Source organism: Panulirus ornatus, chromosome 12, assembly GCF_036320965.1.
Source record: "Panulirus ornatus isolate Po-2019 chromosome 12, ASM3632096v1, whole genome shotgun sequence".
Lineage (NCBI taxonomy): Eukaryota > Metazoa > Arthropoda > Malacostraca > Decapoda > Palinuridae > Panulirus > Panulirus ornatus.
In genome coordinates, this window is record NC_092235.1 from 14956898 (window position 1) to 14979397 (window position 22500).

The window sequence follows — 22500 nt, forward strand, 5'->3', positions numbered from 1 at the left end:
TTGTTTCTTTGAAGGAATGCGTGTGAGTAAATACTTAGATTAGCAAATAGATTTGTATTGTAGGCATTTATGGACTGGAGAAGGCATATGATAAGAGCTTGATATAGAGATGCTCAGTGGAAGGTATTAAGAACATATGGTTGTTAGAAGCAGTGAAAAGTAATATCGAGGATGTAAGGCATGTTGTACATGTAGGAAGAGGGAAAGTGAATTGGTTCTCAATGAATGTAGGTAGGTGTGCCCCCATGGGTCGTGATGTCTCCAGGTTATTTTACTGTGTTTTTGGATGGGGTTGTTAGGGAGGTGAATGCAAGAGTTTTGGAAGAGTGGCAAGTATGCAGTCTGTTTGTGGATGGATGGAACTTGGGAAGGAGTCAAGTTGTTGTTCGCTGAGGATACAGCGCTTGGTGGCTGATTCATGTGAGAAAACTGAGAAGCTGGTTACTGAGTGGTAAAGTGTGTGAAAGAAGAAAGCTGGGATAAATGTGAATAGAGCTAGGGGTTATTAAAAGGGGGTTTTTTTTTTTTTGACCTTTTGCCCACCCAGGGGTTGAGGGTCATGTTCATGGGAGGTAAGTTTAAAGGGAGGAAAAACTGGAGGAAGTGAATAGTTTTTTAGATATCTGGTGTGGATTTGGCAGCAGATGGAACCATGGAAGAGAAGTGAATCACAGGGTGGGGGAGGGGTGTGAAAGTTCTCGGGAGTGTTGAAGAATGTGTGGAAGTCGAGAACATTATCTTGGAAAGCAAAAAATGGGTTATTTGAAGGAATGGTGGTTTCTTCCCAACAAAGTTTATGGTTGCGAGGCGTGGCCTATGGATAGAGCTGTGCGGAGAGGGTGGATGTGACTGGGAAATGAGATGTTTGAGGAACAATTCGTTGTGTTGAGGTGGTTTTGTTGATAAATAATACTAGGGTAGAGAGATGTAAGGTAATAAAATGAGTGGGTCTGAGAGAGCAGAAGAGGGTGTTTTGAAAATGGTTAGTTCTCATAGAGAGGGAATAAATGAGTGAGGAGGGAAAGATTGACCATGCAGGATATATATGTCGAGATGTGAAGGGAACTAGAGAAGTGGGAGACCATATTGGATGGTTGAAAGATGGGAGTTAGTGCAAAGTTTTTTGAGTTGATCGGGGCCTCCTGAACATGCGGAGGGTGAAAGGCGTTGCAAGGATAGAGGTGAATTGGAACAGATGTGGTATCGGGGTCGATTTGTTTTGTCAATGGATTGAACAGAGCATGTGAAGCGTCTGGGGTAAACATGGAAAGTTCTGTGGGGCCTGGATGGGAGGGTGAGGGAACTGTTTGGATTTGAACCAGGGCATGTGAAGCGTCTGGGGTAAACCATGGAAAGTTCTGTGGGGCCTGGATGTGGAAAGGGAGTTGTGGTTTTCGGTTGTATTATTACATGACAGCTAGAGATTGAGTGTTAAACAAATGGGCCTTTGTTGTCTTTTCCTTTTAGGCTACCTCGCGCACTATGAGGGGTGGGAGGGGGTTGTTATTTTTAGGGTGGCGGGGTGGCAATGGGAATGAATAAAGGCAGACAGTATGAATATGTACATGTTGTATATTTGTATGGCCTTCTTTTGTGTGTGTATTTATAGTATAAGTTGAGATGTATTAGTTTATGTATATTTGCATATGGTGGACATGTTGTATATACCATGTGATTATGTGGGGTGGGTTGGGCAGTTCTCTTCGTCTGTTTCCTTGTGGCTACCTCGCTGACATGGGCTCCGATCAGCGACAAAGCAAAAGTTAGATAAATAAAATAAAATAATAATAATCATTATAATAATAATCATAATAATAATTAAGAATAATAATAATAATAATAATAATTATAATAATAATAATAATATGAATTCATGTAGGAAGAGAGGAAAGTATTGGTTCTCAGTGAATTGTAGGTTTTGCGGCAGGGCGTGGTGTGATGTCTCCATGGTTATTTACTTTGTTTATGGATGGGGTTGTTAGGGAGGTGAATGCAAGAGTTTTGGAAAGAGTGGCAAGTATGCAGTCTGTTGTGGATGAGAGAACTTGGGAAGTGAGTCAGTTGTTGTTCGCTGATGATACAGCGCTGGTGGCTGATTCATGTGAGAAACTGCAGAAGCTGGTTACTGAGTGGTAAAGTGTGTGAAAGAAGAAAGCTGGGAGTAAATGTGAATAAGAGCTAGGTTATTAGGTACTGCAGGGTTGAGGGTCAAGTCAATTGGGAGGTAAGTTTAAAGGGAGAAAAACTGGAGGAAGTGAAGTGTTTTAGATATCTGGGTGTGGATTTGGCAGCGGATGGAACCATGGAAGAGGAAGTGAATCACAGGGTGGGGGAGGGGGTGAAAGTTCTGGGAGTGTTGAAGAATGTGTGGAAGTCGAGAACATTATCTTGGAAAGCAAAAATGGGTATATTTGAAGGAATGGTGGTTCTCCCAACAATGTTATATGGTTGCGAGGCGTGGCCTATGGATAGAGCTGTGCGGAGGAGGGTGGATGTGCTGGAAATGAGATGTTTGAGGACAATACGTTGTGTGAGGTGGTTTGATGGAATAAATAATACTAGGGTAAGAGAGATGTAAGGTAATAAAAAGAGTGTGGTTGAGAGAGCAGAAGAGGGTGTTTTGAAATGGTTTGGTCACATGGAGAGAATGAGTGAGGAAAGATTGACCAAGAGGATATATATGTCAGAGATGGAGGGAACTAGGAGAAGTGGGAGACCAAATTGGAGGTAGAAAGATGGAGTGACAAAGATTTTGAGTGATCGGGGCCTGAACATGCAGGAGGGTGAAAGGCGTGCAAGGAATAGAGTGAATTGGAACGATGTGGTATACCGGGGTCGATGTGCTGTCAATGGATTGAACCAGAGCATGTGAAGCGTCTGGGGTAAACCATGGAAAGTTCTGTGGGGCCTGGATGTGGAGAGGGAGCTGTATTGGATTGAACCAGGGCATGTGAAGCGTCTGGGGTAAACCATGGAAAGTTCTGTGGGGCCTGGATGTGGAAAGGGAGTTGTGGTTTCGGTGTATTATTACATGACAGCTAGAGATTGAGTGTAAACAAATGTGGCCTTTGTTGTCTTTTCCTAGCGCTACCTCGCGCACATGAGGGGGGAGGGGGTTGTTATTTTATGTGTGGCGGGGTGGCAATGGGAATGAATAAAGGCAGACAGTATGAATTATGTACATGTGTATATATGTATGGCTGTGTGTGTATATATATGTATACGTTGAGATGTATAGATATGTATATTTGCATATGTGGACATGTATGTATATACATGTGTATGTGGGTGGGTTGGGCAGTTCTTTCGTCTGTTTCCTTGTGCTACCTCGCTGACATGGGAGACAGCGACAAAGCAAAATAGATAAATAAAATAAAATAATAATAATCATTATAATAATAATCATAATAATAATAATAATAATAATAATAATAATAATAATAATAATAATAATAATATAATTCATGTAGGAAGAGAGGAAAGTGATTGGTTCTCAGTGAATGTAGGTTTGCGGCAGGGGTGTGTGATGTCTCCATGGTTGTTTAATTTGTTTATGGATGGGGTTGTTAGGGAGGTGAATGCAAGAGTTTTGGAAAGAGGGGCAAGTATGAAGTCTGTTGGGGATGAGAGAGCTTGGGAAGTGAGTCAGTTGTTGTTCGCTGATGATACAGCGCTGGTGGCTGATTCATGTGAGAAACTGCAGAAGCTGGTGACTGAGTTTGGTAAAGTGTGTGAAAGAAGAAAGTTAAGAGTAAATGTGAACAAGAGCACGGTTATTAGGTACAGTAGGGTTGAGGGTCAATTCAATTGGGAGGTGAGTTTGAATGGAGAAAAACTGGAGGAAGTGAAGTGTTTTAGATATCTGGGAGTGGATCTGGCAGCGGATGGAACCATGGAAGCGGAAGTGGATCATAGGGTGGGGGAGGGGGCGAAAATTCTGGGAGCCTTGAAGAATGTGTGGAAGTCGAGAACATTATCTCGGAAAGCAAAAATGGGTATGTTTGAAGGAATAGTGGTTCCAACAATGTTGTATGGTTGCGAGGCGTGGACTATGGATAGAGTTGTGCGCAGGAGGATGGATGTGCTGGAAATGAGATGTTTGAGGACAATGTGTGGTGTGAGGTGGTTTGATCGAGTAAGTAACGTAAGGGTAAGAGAGATGTGTGGAAATAAAAAGAGCGTGGTTGAGAGAGCAGAAGAGGGTGTTTTGAAATGGTTTGGTCACATGGAGAGAATGAGTGAGGAAAGATTGACCAAGAGGATATATGTGTCGGAGGTGGAGGGAACGAGGAGAAGAGGGAGACCAAATTGGAGGTGGAAAGATGGAGTGAAAAAGATTTTGTGTGATCGGGGCCTGAACATGCAGGAGGGTGAAAGGAGGGCAAAGAATAGAGTGAATTGGAGCGATGTGGTATACCGGGGTTGACGTGCTGTCAGTGGATTGAATCAAGGCATGTGTATGGGGGTGGGTTGGGCCATTTCTTTCGTCTGTTTCCTTGCGCTACCTCGCAAACGCGGGAGACAGCCAAAAAAAAAAAAAAAAAAAAAAAAAAAATTCATACAAAAAGTGTACAATTATTTTTTGCATCATTACGAGTATCCCAGCAAAACCTTCAGATATCATTTGTAATTGCCCTGGTCAGTGCTTATTTAAAGGATAGAGCTCTTTGACCACCAACACATCCACAACACTAGCAGAGGTCAGTCTACTTATTACTACAACACTGCAAAAATATCATAGGTATATATGATAGGGGAGAAAGAATACTTCACACGCATTCCCGTGTATCATAGATGGCAACTAAAAGGGATAAGAGTGGGGGGCTAGAAACACTCCCCTCCTTGTATTTTAACTTTCTAAAAGGGGAAACAGATGAAGGAGTCATGCGGGGAGTGCTCATCCTCCTCAAAGGCTCACATTGGGGGTGTCTAAATGTGTGTGGATGTAACCAAGATGAGAAAAAGGGAGAGATAGGTAGTATGTTTGAGGAAAGGAACCTGGATGTTTTGGCTCTGAGTGAAACAAAGCTCAAGGGTAAAGGGGAAGAGTGGTTTGGGAATGTCTTAGGAGTAAAGTCAGGGGTTGGTGAGAGGACAAGAGTAAAGGAAGGAGTAGCACTACTCCTGAAGCAGGAGCTGCAGGAGTATGTGATAGAGTGTAAGAAAGTAAACTCTAGATTGATATGGGTAAAACTGAAAGTGGGTGGAGAGAGATGGGTGATTATTGGTGCCTATGCACCTGGTCATGATAAGAAAGTTCATGAGAGGCAAGTGTTTTGGGAGCAGCTGAGTGAGTGTGTTAGAAGCTTTGATGCACAAGACTGGGTTATAGTGATGGGTGATTTGAATGCAAAAGTGAATAATGTGGCAGTGTTGTAAATGGAAATGATGAACAGCTAGTAGAGTTTTATGCTGAAAAAGGACTGATGATTGGGAACACCTGGTTTAAAAAGAGAGATATAGATAAGTATATGTAAGTAGGAGAGATGGCCAGAGAGTGTTATTGGATTGTGTGTTAATTGATAGGTGCACGAAATAGAGACTTTTGGATCTTAATGTACTGAGGGGGGCAACTGGAGGGATGTCTGAACATTATCTTGTGGAGGCGAAGGTGAAGATCTGTAGAGGTATTCAGAAAAGAAGAGAGAATGTTGGGGTGAAGAGAGTGGTGAGTGTAAGTGAGCATGGAAAAAGGTGACAGCAAATGACGTAAGAGGAGTGGGGGAGTAATGGAATACATTTAGGGAAGCAGTGATGGCTTGTGCAAAAAATGCTTATGGCATGAGAAAAGTGGGCGGTGAGTATATTAGAAAGGGTAGTGGGTGGTGGGATGAAGAAGTAAGATTGTTAGTGAAAGAGAAGAAAGAGGCATTTGGACGATTTCTGCAGGGATGTAGTGTGAATGACTGGGAGATATATACAAGAAAGAGGCAGGAGGTCAAAAGAAAGGTGCAAGAGCTGAAAAAGAAGGCAAATGAGAATTGCAGTGAGAGAGTATCATCAAATTTTAGGGAGAATAAAAAGATATTGTGGAAGGAGGTAAATAAAATACGTACGACAAGAGAACAAATGGGAACATCTGTGAAGGGGGCTAATGGGAGGTAATAACAAGTAGTGGTGAGGTGAGAAGAAGATGGAGTGTGTATTTTGAAGGTTTGTTGAATGTGTTTGATAATAAGAGTGGCAGATATAGGTTATTTTGGTCGAGCTGGTGTGCGAAGCGAGAGAGTCAGGGAGAATGGTTTGGTAAACAGAGAAGAGGTAGTGAAAGACTTGTGAAAGATGAAAGCCAGCAAGGTGGCGGGTTTGGATGGTATTGCAGTGGAATTCATTAAAACAGGAGGTGATTGTGTTGTGACTGGTTGGTAAGGATATTCATTGTATGTACGGTTCATGGTGAAGTTCCTGAGGATTGGTGGAATGCATGCATAGAACCATTATATAAAGGCAAAGGGGGTAAGGGTGAGTGTTCAGATTACAGAGGTATAAGTTTGTTGAGTATTCCTGGGAAATTATATGGGAGGGTACCAATTGAGAGGGTAAAGGCATGTACAGAGCAACAGATTGGGGAATAGCAGTGTGGTTTCCGAAGTGGTAGAGGATGTGTGGGTCAGGTATCTACTTTGAAGAGTGTATGTGAGAAATGCTCAGAAAAACAGATGGATTTGTATGTAGCATTTATGGATCTGGAGAAGCCATATGATAAGAGTGGATAGAGATGCTTTGTGGAAGGTAACAACAGTATATGGTGTGGGAGGTAAGTTGCTAGAAGCAGTGAAAAGTTTCTATCAAGGATGTAAGGCATGTGTACGAGTAGGAAGAGTGGAAAGTGACTGGTTCCCAGTGAATGTTGGTTTGCAGCAGGGGTGTGTGATGTCTCCATGGCTGTTTAATTTGTTTATGGATGGGGTTGTTAGGGAGGTGAATGCAAGAGTTTTGGGGAGGGGCAAGTACGTAGCCTGTTGTGGATGAGAGGGCTTGGGAAGTGAGTCAGTTGTTGTTCGCTGATGATACAGCGCTGGTGGCTGATTTGGGTGAGAAACTGCAGAAGTTGGTGACTGAGTTTGGTAAAGTGTGTGAAAGAAGAAAGCTGAGAGTAAATGTGGATAAGAGCAAGGTTCAGTAGAGTTGAGGGACAAGTTAATTGGGATGCAAGTTTGAATGGAGAAAAACTGGAGGAAGTGAAAAGTTTTAGATATCTGGGAATGGATTAAGCAGCATATGGAACCATGGGAGTGGAAGTGAGTCACAGGGTGGGGGAGGGGGCAAAGGTTCTCGCAGTGCTGAAGAATGTGTGGAAGGCAAAAATGTTATCTTGGGCAAAAATGGGTATGTTTGAAGGAAAATGGTTCCAACAATGTTAAATGATTGCAAGACATGGGCTATAGATAGGGTTTTGCAGACGAGGGTGGATGTGTTGGAAATGAAATGTTTGAGGACAATATGATTGAGTAAGTAATGAAAGAGTAAGAGAGATGTGTGGTAATAAAAAGAGTGTGGTTGTGAAAGCAGAAAAGGGTGTAATGAAATGGTTTGGTGACATGGAGAGAATGAGTGAGGAAAGACTGACAAAGAGGATATATGTGTCAGAGGTGAAGGGAATGAGAAGTGGGAGGCCAAATTGGAGGTGGAATGATGGAGTGAAAAAGATTTTGAGTTATCGGGGTCTGAACATACAGGAGGGTGAAGGGCATGCAAGGAATAGAGTAAATTGGAACGATGTGGTATAACGGGTTGACATGCTGTCAATGGATTGACCAGGGCATGTGAAGCGTCTGGGGTAAACCATGGAAAGTTTGGTGGGGCCTGGATGTGGAAAGGGAGTTGTGGTTTTGGTGCATCACAAATGACACCTAGAGATTGAGTGTGAATGAATGTGGCCTCTGTTGTCTTTTCATAACGCTACCTTGCGCACGGGGGGAGGGGGGTGCTATTTCATGTGTGGCGGGGTGGCGACAGAAATGGATGAAGGCAGCAAGTATAGATATGTACATGTGTATACATGTGTATGTCTGTGTATGTATATGTATGTATATGTTGAAATGTATAGGTATGTATATGTGCGTGTGTGGGTGTTTATGTATATGCATGTGTATGTGGGTAGGTTGGGCCATCCTTTCATCTGTTTCCTTTTTCCTAACTTGCTAACGCGGGAGACAGCAACTAAGTATGATATAAAAAATAAACATAGCACAGCCATATGAATAATGCAGTAACTTTTCTACTGGCCTGTAAACTGTGTTGTGGAGGAACGAGGTAAGGATAGCTGCTACAGGGGAAGAACAGGTTGGGGTGGTACTCTATTAACATGCCAGGGTATGTACTTCTGATCTAATCACCAATTTGGTTGACATCATACTTATGGATTGCTGAACCTGAATAGTGTAGGAGCAATTATTGTATTCTTCAATTTTCTTACCAGCAGATACATTTACAAGTGACGTGTTCCTCCTCATCACTTACGTCATCTAACAATCTATGTATTCTCAGCAAGATCACAGTATGCACAACTAAAAGGTCAACACACATGCACCTACAATGGTGAATATCTTACATGAGGAAAACTGAACTTCTTCCTGCACTTTTCTGGTGATGGAAGAGACCTGTGTGGGCTACTTAAGGTATAATACATCAGCTGGATGGTTACACAGATGGGGAAAATAATGAGCCTCGTGCGATGATGGCCATCATTGAATACAAAGTGATGCCACCTACAGGTTACTAAAATTCGATCATTCATGAAAAAAAAACCATTACATTTACCACAGACTTATGCTCCCTCATACGTAAATCCTTTTCCTCTAACTATTTCTATGTAAACTTAATTACACTGCCATTTCCCTCAGATCCAACACATTCATTACTGGAGCAGTAATGAATACATTTTAGAAGGTACAATTAAATAAAATGAAACACTTATTACCTTACCGATTCTCTGGGCCAATGCATGCTGGAACACTATCATTTTACACTTTTCTCCAGGCCATTCCATTCAACAAGGACAGTATCATAGTACATTTTCTATCAGTTTCTCTATTTGTAATGGGAACACCAATGTCACACCTCTTCTTGTACACTGACCCAAGAGTTGCAGGAGTCACCATCTCTAAAAAAGCCATAAAAAAATATAAACTGGGATATGAAAATATTGTATTATCACATGCAAAATACTCAAGTGTTGAACAAAGCTCCTTACTTGGCAATTCTATTCAAAGAACTAAAACTCCTCAACTTGTATACTAGTTTCCCCTCCAACTTTTTTCATCTCAAATGCCTTTATTTTGTTTACAATTCAAGGTTTGCCTTAAATTCTATTTCGTTACTCAAAACCTACATTACTTTACCTTCATGTCCAAAGAGTCCCTTCCATGGGGCACCCACAGCATTCAAGAAGCTGGCCATATCCACCAGGCAGAACCATTCATTCTAAAGTCTGATACCAAAGAATAGGGCAACTGAGGACCTTCAGAATTATGAGTGTGGAAGCTGCTTCTTGGGCATAATGAGGTTCTGATATGTTGAAATTGTGTTCATAATGTTTGAGTTATAGAAAGTGCCCAGAACACAGATAAGAAAGAAAAATTCATATGTCTAGGGAGTTCTCAATTGGGTGTAAGTCTAATTTGGTGAAATTCAAAACTAGCTTGGGAGGACAGTTGTTACAAATCCACTGTTTTTGATAGCTCTATGCAATGACAGTCATGATTTTCATTGCCAAAATGGTAGCACATGCAACACACAATTCCTGTATTTTTTTCTATAATCAACTGTGCCAGGCTGCTACTTACTGACCTTCAAGGGGTTACTGCCAATTCTTATGGAAAATTTGCATCACCCCACCCAGGAAATGTTGTCAGAATACCCAATAATACCCTAGACAGAAAATTAAGAAAGCTGAGTTATTTGACAGCATGTCAACCCATGTATATCACATTATTCCATTTCACTCTATGCCATGCATGCATTACACCGTTCTGCATGATGAGACCTATGTTTGTCAAGGGCATGTAGCTTCTATTGGGCGTATGTCAAGTGGAATGGAGTTAAAGGTAGAATTGGGGGGGTGACTTTATTGTTTCTTGGGTCATCTTGGTGTGTACTTTTTTTTTTTTCCATACTTGATTGCCATTTCCAGTGTTAGTGAGGTAACATCAGAACAGAAAAAGAAGGGCTGCATCCACTCACGTCCCTTCTCTAGCCATTATGTGTAATGCACCAAACCAATGCTCCCTATCTATGACCATGCCCCACACACTTTACATGATTTACCTCATATGCTTCATATGCCCTGGCTTAGTCCACTGACAGCATCCTCTGTTAGTTATATTTCTTGGGGGGTTGGGGTATCTGTGAGTAGAAGGTGCTGGAGTGTGAGACAGGGGTAGGCTTTTTATTTCTGTTGAAAGTTGGTGGTCAGATACTAAGTGGTTTGAGTGGGAGGGGTCTAGTGCAGTGATATGATGGGTTTTCATCAGCGGGAAGTGATTGTCAATTCAAGGTAACAGATTTTGAACTTCAGTCCTGTCTGTCTGGGGCTAAAAGAGTAATTAAGACATCTGTTAAAAGAGGCATCACATTTTAATTGATAGGCGCACAAAAGAGAGATTTTTGGATGTTAATGTGCTGAGAGGTGCAACTGAAGGGATGTCTAATCATCATCTTGTGGAGGTGAAGGTGAAGATATGTAGAGGTTTTCAGAAAAGAAGAGAGAATGTTGGGGTGAAGAGAGTGGTGAGAGTAAGTGAGCTTAGTAAGGAGACTTGTGTGAGGAAGAACCAGGAGAGACTGGGTACAGTCCTCAAAATGGAAAATGGTAAGAACGAAGGACGTAAGGGGAGTGGGGGAGGAATGGCATGTATTTAGGGAAGCAGTGACGGTTTGCACAAAAGATGCTTGTGGCATAAGAAGTGTGGGAGGTGGGCAGATTGGAAAGGGTAGTGAGTGGTGGGATGAAGAAGTAAGATTATTAGTGAAAGAGAAGAGAGAGACATTTGGACGATTTTTACAGGGAAATAATGCAAATGACTGGGAGATGTATATAAGAAAGAGGCAGGAGGTCAAGAGAAAGGTGCAAGAGGTGAAAGAGGGCAAATGAGAGTTGGGGTGAGAGAGTATCATTAAATTTTAGGGAGAATAAAAAGATGAGGTATACCAGGGTCAACATGCTGTCAATGGATTGAACCAGGGCATGTGAAGCATCTAGGGTAAACCATGGAAAGTTTTGTGGGGCCTGGATGTGGAAAGGGAGCTGTGGTTTCGGAGCATTATACATGACAGCTAGAGACTGAGTGTGAACGAGTGTGGCCTTTGTTGTCTTTTCCTAGTGCTACCTCGTGCACATGCGGGGGGGAGGGGGTTTTCATTTCATGTGTGGCGGGGTGGTGACGGGAATGAATACGGGCAGACAGTATGAATTATGGACATGTGTATATATGTATATGTCTGTGTGTGTATATATATGTATACGTTGAGATGTATAGGTATGTATATGTGTGTGTGTGGACGTGTATGTATACACGTGTATGTGGGTGGCTTGGGCCATTCTTTAGTCTGTTTCCTTGCGCTACCTCACTAACGCAGGAGAAAGCGACAAAGTATAATAAATAAATATATATAAAAAGATGTTTTGGAAGGAGGTAAATAAAGTGCATAAGAAGAGGGAACAAATGGGAACATCAGTGAAGGGGGCTAATGGGGAGGTGATAACAAGTAGTGGTGATGTGAGAAGGAGATGGAGTGAGTATTTTGAAGGTTTGTTGAATGTGTTTGATGATAGAGTGGCAGATATAGGGTGTTTTGGTCGAGGTGGTGTGCAAAGTGAGAGGGTTAGAGTGAATGATTTGGTAAACAGAGAAGAGGTAGTAAAAGCTTTGTGAAAGATGAAAGCCGGCAAGCTAGCGGGTTTGGATGGTACTGCAGTGGAATTTATTAAAAAAAGGGGTGACTATTGTTGAGTGGTTGGTAAGGTTATCTAATATATGTATGACTCATGGTGGGGTGCCTGAGGATTAGCGGAATGCTTGCATAGTGCCAATGTACAAAGGCAAAGAGGATAAAAGTGGGTGCTCAAATCACAGAGGTATAAGTTTGATGAGTATTCCTGGGAAATTATGTGGGAGGGTATTGATTGAAAGGGTGAAGGCAAGTACAGAGGATCAGACTGGGGAAGAGCAGTGTGGCTTCAGAAGTGGTGGAGGATGTGTAGATCAGGTGTTTGCTTTGAAGAATGTATGTGAGAAATACTTAGAAAAGCAAATGGATTTGTATGTAGCATTTATGGATCTGGAGAAGGCATATGATAGAGTTGATAGAGATGCTCTGTGGAAGGTATTAAGAGTATACGGTGTGGGAGGCAAGTTGTTAGAAGCAGTGAAAAGTTTTTAACGAGGATGTACAGCATGCGTTCGAGAAAGGAGAGACGAAAGTGATTGGTTCTCAGGTGAATGTTGGTTTGCGGCAGGGGTCCGTGATGTCTCCATGGTTGTTTAATTTGTTTATGGATGGGGTTGCTAGGGAGGTGAATGCAAGAGTTTTGGAAAGAGGGGCAAGTATGCAGTCTGCTGTGGATGAGAGAGCTTGGGAAGTGAGTTGGTTGTTGTTCGCTGATGAAACAGCCCTGGTGGCTGATTCGGGTGAGAAACTGCAGAAGCTGGTGACTGAGTTTGGTAAAGTGTGTGAAAGAAGAAAGCTGAGAGTAAATGTGAATAAGAGCAAGGTTATTAGGTACAGTAGGGTTGAGGGACAAGTCAACTGGGAGGTAAGTTTGAATGGAGAAAAACTGGAGGAAGTGAAGTGTTTTAGATATCTGGGAGTGGATTTGGCAGTGGATGGAACCATGGAAGTGGAAGTGAATTGTAGGGTGGGGGAGGGGGTGAAAGTTCTGGGAGCATTGAAGAATGTGTGGAAGTCGAGAACATTATCTTGGAGAGCCAATATGGGTATGTTTGAAGGAATATTGGTTCCAACATTGTTATATGGTGGCGAGGCATGGGCTATGGATAGAGTTGTGTGGAGGAGGGTGGATGTGCTGGAAATGAGATGTTTGAGGACAATATGTGGTGTGAGGTGGTTTGATCGAGTAAGAAATGAAAGGGTAAGAGAGATGTGTGGTAATAAAGAGTGTGTGGTTAAGAGAGCAGAAGAGGGTGTTTTGAAATGGTTTGGTCACGTGGAGAGAATGAGTGAGGAAAGATTGACAAAGAGGATTTATGTGTCAGAGGTAGAGGGAATGAGGAGAAGTGGGAGACCAAATTGGAGGTGGAAAGATGGAGTGAAAAAGATTTTGAGTGATCGGGGCCTAAACATGCAGGAGGGTCAAGGGCGTGCAAGGAATAGAGTGAATTGGAACGATGTGGTATACCGGGGTCAATGTGCTGTCAATGGATTGAACCAAGGCATGTGAAGCATCTGGGATAAACCATGGAAAGTTTTGTGGGGCCTGTATGTGGAAAGGGAGCTGTGGCTTCGGTGCATTATACATGACAGCTAGAGACTGAGTGTGAACGAATGTGGCCTTTGTTGTCTTTTCCTAGCGCTACCTTGCGCACATGCGGGGGGGAAAAGGGGTTTTCATTTCATGTGTGGTGGGGTGGCGACAGGAATGAATAAGAGCAGACAGTACATATTATGTACATGTGTATATGTGTATATGTCTGTGCGTATCTATACATGTATACGTTGAGATGTATGGGTATGTATGTGTGTGTGTGTGTGTGCGGATGTGTATGTATATACATGTGTGTGTGGGTGGGTTGGGCTATTCTTTCGTTTGTTTCCTTGCGCTACCTTGCTAACACGGGAAACAGCGGCAAAGTATAAAAATATTTGTATGTATATATATATCTTCAGGAACTTCACAATGATTCATCCATACAATGAAAATCATAAATAATCAATCAACAAAGCAGTAACCCCGTCTTTAAGAAATTTATTTGCTATATCATCTACTCCAGCCATCTTCAAACATTTCATCATTTGCAAAGCTTTCACCACCTCTTCTTTCTTGACTAACCTTTTACCAAACACACCTTCCCAACCCAAATGCCCTATATCTGCCAATCTATCAATGAACACGTTCAGCGATGTTTAAAATCACTAAACACGTCTCCTCTTCACCCAATCACTACCCGTTACCACTACCCCCTTTGGCCCACAACTAATATTACTTCCCATTCATTCTTTTGTTTTCTCACACTATCAACCTCCTTGAAAATAAAGTTTTTCATCTGCCTGAAGTTTGATGATACTCAATCACCCTAACTTTTATTTGCTCTCTCTTCCAGTCCTTATACCTTCCTCTCAACATTCAATCACCTGCACTCCTTCCCTGCAAATAGTACCTAAACATCTTTCTTCTCTTTCTTTAGCAACTTAACTTCCCCATCCCACCACTCACTACCCTTTTTCACCAGTCCATCTCCCACCTTCTGCATCACACACACCTTCACATGTAAGCAATGTTTCCCTACACACCTGCCATTCCTCACTCCTCCCTGAGCTTCACTTACTCTGACTTTCTGCCATTCAATAATCATTCTTACTGATATCTCTTCTCACAAGTTTCTTTTCCAAGCCCACTCATTCACACAATCCTCTTCTCAACCTTATCTTTTTTCCTCCTTTTCTAAGGCCTCTTTAAACCTTCAGCTCGTCTAATTTAAGCAATGATCAGACATACCTCCAGCTATCCCTCTCAGCACAATCGCAATGAAAAGTCTCTTTGCACACCTATTAATCACTATATTGTCCAAAAAATACCCTTTTCCATCTTTCCTTCTCACCCATATACACCTATGTATATCCCTTTTCTTAAACCAGATATTCTCAGTTATCAAAACTTTTTCACCACAACTCTATATGTTCACTATAATAAGTATCCACAAGCTCCCTAATCATACCCTCAACTGCCACATTACTCACTACCATGATCAAATTATCAATAATAGTCAATCTCTTGCATCCAAACTACTGATACACTCATTCAGTTTCTAAGAAATCACTTCCTTCTCTTCCTTTGTCCTCTCATCTCCAAGTGCATAAGCATCCACTTCAAGTAATCCACTTTCATTTTTGCCTACATCACTCGGCCTCAATTCCATGCATTCTCAATCGTTTACACAACTCCTTCAGCTGCAGTATTACCCATTCCTTAGCTCTTAAACTCACAGTGACCCCTATCTTTGTTCCTAAGACATTCCCAAACCATTTTCGGTTAAAGTGAGCAACATGACACAGGTAAAAATGCCCAGATCAAGGCCATCTCAGATCAAAGAAAAAAGTACAAGAAAAAGATATTGGAAATTAGTCAGGGCTCAGAAAGAGTTTGTAGGCCCAACTCTTAAAGAAAGATACATTATATGAAGGGAAGTTAAAAGAAGGATGAGAATTCCATAGCAGCTGCCAAATGTCCAAACCTTTGAGGTGGGAACAGATGAAGACATTTCATGAGGTCAATGGCCAAAATATCCAGGTATCACTCTTCAACATAAACCTATCTCATCTTCTTCTTATCTTGCTTACATCCACACACATTCAGACACCACAGCCTGAGCCCTCTTGGAGGATGAGCACTATTCATTTGACTCCTGTTCCAACACTTAGAAAGTAAAAATCCAAGGAGGGGAGGGTTTCTAGCTCCCAACTCCCACCTCTTCAGCTGCCTTCTACAACATGAAGGAATAAATGAGTAGTAGTCATTCTCCCCTATCTTCTGGAATATTACCTAAATTTGTTTCTTCATACAACATGCTGAGTATACATGGGAAGTACTATTTCTCCCCATATGTATACAGGTGATTTAAATGCGAGGTGAGTAATGTAGCAGTTGAGGGTATAATTGGTGTACATGGGGTGTTCAGTGTTGTGAAAGGAAATGGTGAAAAGCTTGAGGATTTGTGTTCAGGAAAAGACTGGTGATTGGGAATGCCTGGTTGAAAAAGAGATATACATAAGCATACATATGTGAGTAGGAAAGATGGTCAAACGGCATCATTGGATCACGTGTTAATTGATAGGTGTGTAAAAGAGAGACTTTTGGATGTTACAGTACTGAGAGGGGCAGCTGGAGGGATGTCTGATCACTATCTTGTGGAGGCAAAGGTGAAGGTTTGTATATATTTTCAAATAAAAGAAGAGAACATGCTGGGGAGAAAAGAGTGGCAAGAGTAAATGAGCTTGGAAAGGAGACTTGTGTGAAGAAATACCAGGAGAGATTGAGTGTAGAATGGCAAAAGGTGAGAGCAAATGATGCGAGGGGAGTGGGTGAGGAATGGGATGTATTTAGGGAAGCAGTGATGACTTGTGCAAAAGATGCATGTAGCATGAGAAAGGTGGAAGGTATGCAGATTAGAAAGGGTAGTGGGTGGTGGGATGAAAAAGTAAAGTTGTTAGTGAAAGAGAAAAGAAGAGGCATTTAGACGATACTTGCAAAGGAGTGCAAATGACTGGGAAAAGTATAAAAGAAAGCGGATGGAGGTCAAAAAAAAGGTGCAAGGACTGAAAAAGAAGGCAAATGAGAGATGGGGTGAGAGTGTCATTAAACTTTTGAGACAATAGAAAGAGCTTTTGGAAGGAGGTAAATAATGTGCATAAGACAAGAGAACAAACAGGAACATCAGTGAAGGGGCAAGGGGGAAAGTATTAACAGGTAGTGAGAAAGTGAGAAAGGAGAAAATAGAGTGGCAAATATAAGGTGTTTTTAGTCGGGGTGGTGTGCAAAGTGAAAGGATCAGGGACAATGGTTTGGTTAAGAAAGAAGAGGTGGTGAAAGCTTTGCGGAAGATGAAATTCGACATGGTGGTGGGTTTGGATGGTATTGCAATAGAATTTATTAAAAAAGGGGTGACTGTGTTGTTGAATGGTTGGTAAGGATATTCAATGTATGTATGGATCATGGTGAATTGCCTGAGAATTGGCGGAATCCATGCATTGTGCCACTGTACAAAGGCAAAGGGGATAATGGTGAGTGTTCAAACTAAAGAGGCATAAGTTTATTGAGTATTCTTGGGAAATTATATGGGAGGGTACTGACTGAGAGGGTGAAGGCATGTACAGAGCATCAGATTGGGGAAGAGCAGCATGGTTTCAGAAGTGGATGAGGATGTGTGGATCAGGTGTTTGAATAAAGTGTGAGAGATATATCTAGAAGAAAGATGGATTTGTATGTGGCATTTATGGATCTGGAGAAAGCATATGATAGGGTCGACAGAGATGCTTTGTGGAAGGTATTAAGAGTATATGGTGAGGAAGGTAAGCTGCGAGAAGCAGTGAAAAGCTTTTACCAAAGATGTAAGGTATGTGTTATCCCTGGGGATAGGGGAGAAAGAATACTTCCCACGTATTCCCTGCGTGTCGTAGAAGGTGACTAAAAGGGGAGGGAGCGGGGGGCTGGAAATCCTCCCCTCTCATTATTTTTTCTTAATTTTCCAAAAGAGGGAATAGAGAAGGGGGCCAGGTGAGGATATTCCCTTAAAGGCCCAGTTCTCTGTTCTTAACGCTACCTCGCTAACGCGGGAAATGGCGAATAGTTTGAAGGAAAGAAAAGCAAGGCATGTGTACGAGTAGGAAGAGAGGAGAGTGAGTGTCTGCAGCAAAGGTGTGTGATGAGAGGGTTAGGGAGGTAAATGCAAGTTTTGGAGAGAGGGGCAAGTATGCACTCTGTTGGGAATGAAAGGGCTTGAGAAGTGAGTCAGTTAATGTTCACTGATGATACAGCTCCAGTGGCTGATTCAAGAAAGAAACTGCAGAAGTTGGTGACTGAGTTTGGAGAAGTGAGTGAAGGGAGAAAGTTGAGCATAAATGTGAATAAAAGTAAGGTAATTATTAGGTTCAGTAGGGTTGAGGGAGAAGTTAATTGGGATGTACGTTTGAATGGAGAAAAACTGAAGGAAGTGAAGTGTTTTAGATGTCTGGGAGTGAACTTAGCAATGAATGGAACCATGGAAGTGGAAGTGAGTCACAGGGTGGGGGAGGGGACAAAGGTTCTGGGAGCATGAAGAATGTGTGAAGGAAAGAACATTATCTCGGAAAGCAAAAATGGTTATGTTTGAAGGAATAGTAGTTTCAATAATGTTATATAGATGAGAGGCAAGGGCTATAGATAGATAGATAAATAGATAGATAGATGAATATGTTGGAAATGAAATGTATGAGGACAATGTGTGCTGTGAGGTGGTTTGATCAAGTAAGTAATGAAAGGGTAAGAGAGATGTGTGGAAATAAAAAGAGTGTGGTTGAGAGAGCAAAAGAGGGTGTGTTGAAATGGTGTCGACATATGGATAGAATGAGAGGAAAAATTGACAAAGAGGTGGAGGGAACAAGGAAAAGTGGGAGACAAAACTGGAGGTGGAAGGATGGAGCAAAAAAGATCTTAAACAATTGGGGCCTGAACATACATCGAGGGTGAAAGGCATGCAAAAAATAGAAAGAATTGGAGCAATGTCATATAATACTGGGGTCAAAATGCTGTCAATGGACTGAACCAGGGCATGTGAAATGTTTGGGGTAAACAATGGAAAGGTCTGTGGGGCTGTGGTTTCGGTGCATTACACATGACAGCTAGAGATGAGTGTGAACGAATGTCTCCCGTGTTAGCGAGGCAGCGCAAGGAAACAGACGAAAGATTGGCCCAACCTACCTACATAAACATGTATATACATACACATCCATACACGCACATATACATACCTAAACATTTCAACGATACATATATATACATACACAGACATATACATATATACACATGTACATAATTCATACTTGCCGCCTTTATATATATTCATCTATTTATCATACTTTGTCGCTGTCTCCCGCGTTAGCGAGGTAGTGCAAGGAAACAGACAAAAGAATGGCCCAACTCACCCACATACACATGTATATACATAAACATCCACACACGCACATATACATACCTTTACATTTCAACGTATATATATATATATATACATACACAGACATAAACATATATACACATGTACATAATTCATACTTGCTGCCTTTATTCATTCCTGTCGCCACCTTGCCACACATGAAATGACAACCCCCTCCCCCCCCTGCATGCGTGCGAGGTAGCGCTAGGAAAAGAAAACTAAGGCCACATTCGTTCACACTCAGTCACTAGCTGTCATGCATAATGCACCAAAACCACAACTTCCTTTCCACATCCAGGCCCCACAAAACTTTCCATGGTTTACCCCAGACGCTTCATATGACCTGGTTCAATCCACTGACAGCACGTCAAACCCAATTCACACTATTCCTTGCACGCCTTTCACCCTCCTGCATGTTCAGGCCCCGATCGCTCAAAATCTTTTTCATTCCATCTTTCCACCTCCAATTTGGTCTCCCACTTCTCCTTGTTCCCTCCATGTCTGACACATATATCCTCTGTCAATCTTTCCTCACACATTCTCTCCATGTGACCAAACCATTTCAAAACACCCTCTTCTGCTCTCTCAACCACACTTTTTTTATTAACATACATCTCTCACCCTTTTGTTACTTACTCGAAGAAGCCACCTCACACCACATATTGTCCTCAAACATTTCCTTTCCATCACATCCACCCTCCTCCTCACAACCCTATCTATAGACCATGCCTCGTAACCATATATCATTGTTGGAACCACTATTCCTTCAAACATACCCATTTTTGCTTTCCAAGATAATGTTCCCGCCTTCCACACATTTTTCAACGCTCCCAGAACTTTCACCTCTCCTCCACCCTGTGACTCACTTCCGCTTCCATGGTTCCACTCCCAGATATCTAAATCACTTCACTACCACATCGTTTCACTTCAATATATTTCTTGCACACCTTTCCTTTTTCATCATTATTATTATACTCAACCATTGTCTCCCACGTTAGCGAGGTAGCACAAGGGAACAGACGAAGAATGGCCCAACCCACTCGCATACACATGTATATACATAAACGCCCACACACGCACATATACATACATACATTTCAACATATACATACACACACACATATATATAGAGATGTATATATCCATACATATCCATTCCCGTTGCCATCCTGCCACACACAAAATAGCATTCCCCTTCCCCCAAGTGAGGCAGGGCTAGGAACAGACAAAAAGGCCACATTCATTCACACTCAGTCTCTACCTGTCATGTGTAATGCACTGAAACTACGGCTCCCTTTCCACATCCAGACTCCACAGGCCTTTCCATGATTTACTCCAGATGCTTCACATGCCCTGGTTCAATTCACTGACAGCACGTCGACCCCAGTATACCACAACGTTCCAATTCACTCTATACCATGCATGCCTTTCACTCTCCTGTACGTTCAGGACCCAATCACTCAAAATCTTTTTTACTCCATCCATCTACCTCCAATTTGGTCTTGCACTTCTCCTTCTTCCCTCCACTTCTGACACATATATCCCCTTTGTCAATCTTTCCTCACTCATTCACTCCATGTCATCAAACCATTTCAACATACTCTCTTCTGCTCTCTCAACCACACTCTTTTCATTACCACACATCTCTCACCCTTTCATTATCTACTCGATCAAGCCACCTCACACCACATATTGTCCTCAAACATTTCCTTTTCATCACATCCACCCTCCTCCTCACAACCCGATTATCTATAGACCATGCCTCGTAACCACATAACATTGTTGGAACCACTATAATATCATCAAAATCCACAAATACCTCACCTAACGTTCCTACCAGTCTATACTAATCTTAGTGTTTAATAATCTACTCAAAATATATTAATCACACTTAAGACTGAACATTGCACAAATCTCACAGACCACAAACAGAAGACCAACCCGGGAGCCATGTTGTTCCCAGCAATAGACAAGTTCAATGTTGGGGTTAAATACCCAACTCAACTCTGCATTCTAATGGCTTGGGATATTGAATGAATCCATTCTGTAGTGCTGTTTAATGTTTAAGAAATGCACCAAAATTTGCAAAGAAAGCAAATGGATTTGTATGTAGCACTTATAGATCTGGAGAAGGCATATGATAGAGTTGATAGAGATGCTCTGTGGAAGGTATTAAGAATATATGGTGGGGGCAAGTTGTTAGAAGCAGTGAAAAGTTTTTATCGAGGATGTAAGGCATGTGTACGTGTAGGAAGAGAGGAAAGTGATTGGTTCCCAGTGAATGTAGGTTTGCGGCAGGGGTGCGTGACGTCTCCATGTTTAATTTGTTTATGGATGGGGTTCTTAGGGAGGCGAATGCAAGAGCTTTGGAAAGAGGGGCAAGTATGCAGTCTGTTGTGGAGGAGAGAACTTGGGAAGTGCCTCAGTTGTTGTTCGCTGATGATACAGCACTGGTGGCTGATTCATGTGAGAACCTGCAGAAGCTGGTGACTGAGTTTGATGAAGTGTGTGAAAGAAGAAAGCTGAGAGTAAATGTGAATAAGAGTAAGGTTATTAGGTACAGTAGGGTTGAGGGACAAGGCAACTGGGAGGTAAGTTTCAATGGAGAAAAACTGGAGAAAGTGAAGTGTTTTAGATATCTGGGAGTGGATTTGGCAGCGGATGGAAGGCGAAAGTTCTGGGAGCGTTGAAGAATGTGTGGAAGTCGAGAACGTTATCTTGGAAAGCAAAATGGGTATGTCTGAAGGAATAGTGGTTCCAACAATGATATATGGTTGCGAGGCGTGGGCTATAGATAGAGTTATGTGGAGGAGGGTGGATATGCTGGAAAAGAGATGTTTGAGGACAATATGTGGTATGAGGTGGTTTGATCGAGTAAGTAATGAAAGAGTAAGAGAGATGTTTGGTAATAAAAATAGTGTGGTTGAGAGAGCAGAATTGGGTGTTTTGAAATGGTTTGGCCACATGGAGAGAATGAGTGAGGAAAGATTGACAAAGAGGATATATGTGTCAGAGGTGGAGGGAACGAGAAGTGGGAGACCAAATTGGAGGTGGAAAGATGGAGTGAAAACGATTTTGAGCGATCGGTGCCTGAACATGCAGGAGGGTGAAAGGCGTGCATGGAATAGTGAGAACTGGAACGATGTGGTATACCGGGGTCGACGTGCTGTCAATGGATTGAACCAGGGCATCTTAAGCGTCTGGGGTAAACCATGAAAAGTTCTGTGGGGCCTGGATGTGGAAAGGGAGCTGTGGTTTCGGTGCATTATACATGAAAGCTAGAGACTGAGTGTGAACGGATGTGGCCTTTGTTGTCTTTAGCTAGCGCTACCTCGCGCACATGCGGGGAGAGGGGGTTTTTATTTCATGTGTGGCGGGGTGGCGACGGGAATGAATAAGGGCAGACAGTATGAATTATGTACCTGTGTATATATGTATATGTCTGTGTGTGTATATATATATATGTATACGTTGAGATGTATAGGTATGTATATTTGCGTGTGTGGACGTGTATGTATATACATGTGTATGAGGGTGGGCTGGGCCATTCTTTCGTCGTTTCTTTGCGCTACCTCGCTAACGCGGGAGACAGCGACAAAGTATAATATAAATAATAAATATTAATATGGAGTTA

The 22500-nt window shown here is 42.1% G+C and overlaps 1 long non-coding RNA gene across 2 annotated transcripts in view; it reads right to left on the bottom strand.

Moving 5' to 3' along the window:
* The window catches only part of LOC139751793 (uncharacterized), a 50885-nt gene that overhangs the window by 22975 nt on the left and 5410 nt on the right, over nt 1-22500 (bottom strand). Inside the window, exons 1-2 of one of the 2 annotated variants that reach the window (XR_011713425.1) lie at nt 9345-9543; nt 8929-9106 (exon numbers count right to left, since the gene is read on the bottom strand). This is a non-coding gene — a long non-coding RNA (uncharacterized lncRNA). Of the gene's footprint in view, nt 1-8928; nt 9107-9344; nt 9544-22500 lie in introns of those variants that run through there. The other variant, XR_011713424.1, reaches the window with a different exon arrangement.